Here is a 5,000-nt window from a genome sequence, read left to right as displayed (position 1 = left end):
AGTATCTTTAAGCAGTAAATGTTTTCCACAATAAAGAAACTTAGTCTAAAATTTTTTTTGAATAATAAATCATTTCAGTAGAAGAAAAAAATTCTTGCTCAGCTAGTCTTTTAAGAACATCTGATTTATACAGGAATAAAAACATCATGGACATATCAGAGTACACAGCAAGGACTGCCACCTCGGTCACCTGGTCTCTGCAGAGAGAATCGTGTTCTCAGCATTCCTAACTGAAAAGTGAAAGCTGGGAAACCTTGGCATTAGATAATTAGTTTTTCCACTAAACTCTAAAAAAGAATTTTTGTGTAGGTGCTCTTTTGGACATGGCTTTATTTTCCACTTGTTAAACAGTGAGATCAGGTGTCTGCAAATGCATAAACAGCCACACACCCACCTCAGCAATATACACGTGAGTGGGAAAGACACAGCCAGTATGTCTGATTGTGTATGTGGGAGAGAAAAGCCCTATGGAAGAGCCTGTGGCAGGCACACAACGTGAGACCATTGCTCCAGCTACCCAGGACACAGTCAAACAGCTGTCAGCAAGCCAGGCTTTCCACCCATAAAAAAGCAGCCACTCGCTTGTCTAGCACAATTCAAATACATTTTCTGTATATAATAGCAAGCTGGCATATAAATACTGCTTTGTGAGATGTTGTGGAACATTCCAGTCTTCTGTAAATAAGCAAAAATAATATTATTAATAATAAATTCAATAATAAGCCAATTTTAGGAGGAAAAACTCTTCTAATGTTTCTATTACTTGAATCTATCCCAAAAGACTTTATATAAATGAAACAGAGGAAAAAAGAAACACAAATCCACTGAAATTTACTTTTAGAAGAAATTACCTTATATAATATTACACAGAATACCACTTTCACCCAATTCATCACAGCATAAACTATGGTCTTAAATCACTGACTAATTAAGAGTCTGAAAGTAAACATACCAGCCTTTAATAAAAGTCTGATAATCTTTTGGCAAACATCAAATGAATTTTAAGAATAAAAATTCTAAAGGTTTTGCTCTAAAATACAAATGGAAAAGACAAACCAGATTTCCAATCAGAAACTTGTGGGAAGGAATTTAAGCTCATCTATCCCTGTACTCCTTCCATTATCAACAGAATAAAGAAATCCTGAGGGTAGTATATCTGATTTAATTTAGGGATTTATTTTAACATGGAACTAAGCCCACACTGTGGATGTGCCTGTCTCTCTCCATGGAGTGCAGACTCACTCTGAGTAGACACCTAAATGTCAGATGATTAATTTTGGTTGTTACGCTTTGTAACATCTGGTTTTGTAGCACTGGAAACACCACGTACCTATAAAATAATGTTTTATTTTCAGTTTAGCAAGTACTGAGGGCAAGACAAACAGATTTTTACAACTTTGGGATGCATGAGCAAAGAATGAAATTCACTGACTAGAGTCACTATTCAATTTCCTTGAAAGTCACCAAGAATTTCCTCTGTTTACTTGAGATCTGAATTCGTCTGCTTGTAACAATTTTATCTGAGTGATGCTATTCAACTACCACAGGTCACACAGGTATGAGGAAGGCAGAGAGGAAGATGGACGCATTCACAATTAAACTATTACCTTTAACCTTTAAACCCTGCAAGAACTTTACAAACACTAACATGCTTACTATTATAATATATAGCGGAAATATGAATATTTTGATCTAAACTGAGTGAAAATCTACCTACCTCTGAAACCAGCACTGATTTGTTTGTACTCTGTGCTAAAGACTCCAGCCTGTAAGGAGTTTAACAAGACTCACAGTACCACAAGAGTCCTCTGTTCCTCAGTCTGAAATACAGACTCCCCTCCACCAGGCATATTTGTGTTAGTTTTTGTAGTATCTGCTCTGAATTTACCTAACTGTGTACATGCTCTCATACATGGAGACACGCCTGCTTTGCAATACATTTTAATGGCTTTTCGGACAAAATCTGTTTTTTCTGTAATTCTCAACAGTTCAACTGTATAAGCTAGAGAACTAACATACCTGTTTTTCAGGATCACAGACAGAAGCATGAAAAAAACTGGCAGTCAAGACCATTATTAAAAATATAGATTTATGCAGATAATATTGCCTTTATAAGAATTTCATTGATTGATACATATGCGTGTATCATACCTGATACATATATTCTTTCCCACAGATAAAGGACAAGGCATTTTGAAAACTGCTTGAAATTTACATCAGCAGAACACATTAAGCAAATAGATTTCTCTAATTGTCATTAGGTAATATAAATTGGTACATTTCACAGCCTTCACTGATACACCAGACTCTACTTTATTTCTTACTGGCATAATGCTACTGTGCTATCTGGGCTGGAAGACTATCTGAAACCTGCTATTTTATGACCAATTATATGCATTCGGTACATTTCTTTGATTTAATGTCTATGTTTTCCAAGATTTCTGATCTAATTTTGCAAAAGTGTAGCAAAGGGGCAATCTCTGACTCTTGTTCATAGAAATCTCTCTATGTATCTAGACTCAGTTCAGGTAGAGAGACCCAGTGAAGAGATAGGACTGTTCCTTTGAGCAGGCCACAGACTCCCCAAAATTCTTGGTTAAACCTCTCATGAAAAATTAAAGTGACAAAGTGAAACATGATTTATAACTGCAACCTATTTGTTGTTTGGCATCCTCAAAGACACTGAACTCGTAACTGCCATGAAGATGACTGGCTATGCAACCCTACAAAACACAATGGGTGGGACAGCCTCTGAAGAACACATAAATCTGTTGGCCCCACAATGGATCCAGATGGAGGGTCCATCATATTTTGAAGTTTCTCTTGTTTTTGTTGCAGGCTATACCCCATTTTTTGGATTAGCTTGCAAATCTTGCTAAAAAAAACTTCAGATATCTAAACTACAATTTTTAACACATCTAAATGGCACTTCGGGCACGAACAACTGTAAATTGCTTTATTTCTGCATGTGTATATACAAATTAAAGAAAAGCTATGACTCGGAATGAAAACATCAATATTGGAAATTAGACAGATGAACATGGACGAAAAAATGAAAACAGAGCTTCTTTGAAGGATAAAAAGTCTGGCTTTAGCCCAGATCAATTTAATAGAGAAATAGTGGAGACTAAGGCTGTATATTTAAAACCACTTTTTTGTTGTACAATAAAAATCCAGCTTTAGCTGTAAAGAGGCTTGCCAGGTAAACACTCATTGATTTTTCCTTTGAACTAATTGATAATAGGAATCACACAAATTTATATATACTTGTTACCTATAAAATCATATTCTTAATGGCCAAATTGACAGGTAGCCTGAACCTGCAATAAGCTTTTGCATTTTTCAGAAGCCTTAAAAAACTGTACAGATATTTTCAAGAAGTGTTGACCAATCTCACCAAGAACAACCAGCAAAGACACACTATTTTTATTCCTAGTTCCTTCTATTTTGAAAGTCAGGTACCAAGAATAAAAACTGCAACAAATCCTACCCTTAATTTTTAGTGATTTTAAGAAGAGTCACAAAATCACATATATTAGTCATATTCAGAGCTGGTTTAAGGTAGGTAGGAATTATTTCTTTGTTACAGACAGAGGAAACAAGCCATCACCTTTAAGCAATTAATCCAAAATCACATCATATTTTAAGTGACAGATCTGAGAATGGAACTGTTCCATAAGACAAGTCTCTCTGGCTTATTGAAAGATGTGTAATTAAATGTTTAATGGAGAATCTTTCTGTAGGATCCTCCTTTCAAAAATAAATGTAGGTGTGAAACTACACACAGTACAGGATCCGGCTTTTCAGTAGGGAAGAATAATTTTAAAAGATGAAACTACTGCATTCCTTCTCTTCCTACTTTGGTATACGTGTAGAGTGTCTACCATAATAATAACCTTTTGAATCTTCCTGGTTCTATGATATTAAAAAGAGCTGAGAATAAACTGGGTGGTATTGGTAAGCTGTTCATAACTAGAGAACAAGAATACATAATTATGCCTCCACATTGACTATATATACTGACCAGTTTTGTGCAGTTTAGATAAGGTTACATGCCTCTGAAACCCTAGGAAACATGCAACAGGAAAAATAACAAAGTAACAAAGATATAAGTATTTTGTTCAGGACTCCTGTTTTCCCTGTTTACAGCTGAATTTAATTTATTATTATTAATCTATCTACATTTTAATCAATTTAATATACTTGAGTGTGCTTTGTTGTGTAATTCTAGAACTTAATCTTTACATCTTTTTTTGTTATTAGACACTTCTTCAATTACATGTAAACATTTTAGGAAAGATTAAAGTAATTTCTATTTACAGTTAGTGGAAAACAAGCTATCTGTACTCCTGCTGCAGTAGAGATTATAGGTGATATATAATATGCTACACCATATGTTTAAAGGCCAATAATGCAACTTCTAATCTCACTCTGGCTAATCAAGCTGCTCAGATTATTTTACATACATCTTTGGTTTAGGCCTTGACATGCCCTTGTTTTTCTTTCTTCTCAAAGCTAAAGTTCCCCTCTTTGATTAGCTGAAACATTTGCATGGTCACTACACATTTTTCATTTTATAAATCATTATGCATTAGCAGTCTTGATCGCCTAGCTTGACTAATCCTGATGAACTGAAATCACAGCTGAAGGTCAAACTCCATCCCACTGCACATTCATATTCAAACAAATCTGCAGCATTGTTCATTAGACTTCTAAAATCATTGAAAAGAAGTTACTGAATATCTTACCCTTATTCTTTATGTTTTCCAAAACTTTATCTACAAAATGTTAATGCTTAACAGATGATAATAGCAGAATAATGTCAAAATCAATACAGGCTTGCTGTTGGAGTGCTTAATTTTATTGAAAGTTGTACAACCTAGATCTTAATCAATATATGTGTACAATCAGAATATTTCTGGTGTTTCACTGATTATTTTGCTTTGTTTCATTTAAACAACACAGATACACCCTTATTATTGCATATCTTAAATGAAAAA

General features: G+C 34.5%; 1 protein-coding gene across 19 annotated transcripts in view; it reads right to left on the bottom strand.

Moving 5' to 3' along the window:
* The window catches only part of FOXP2 (forkhead box P2), a 402,265-nt gene that overhangs the window by 60,753 nt on the left and 336,512 nt on the right, over positions 1-5,000 (bottom strand). The window lies entirely within an intron of this gene.

The sequence above is a fragment of the Zonotrichia albicollis genome, chromosome 4 (genome assembly GCF_047830755.1).
Source record: "Zonotrichia albicollis isolate bZonAlb1 chromosome 4, bZonAlb1.hap1, whole genome shotgun sequence".
Lineage (NCBI taxonomy): Eukaryota > Metazoa > Chordata > Aves > Passeriformes > Passerellidae > Zonotrichia > Zonotrichia albicollis.
This window is presented reverse-complemented; position numbering and strand designations above follow the sequence as displayed.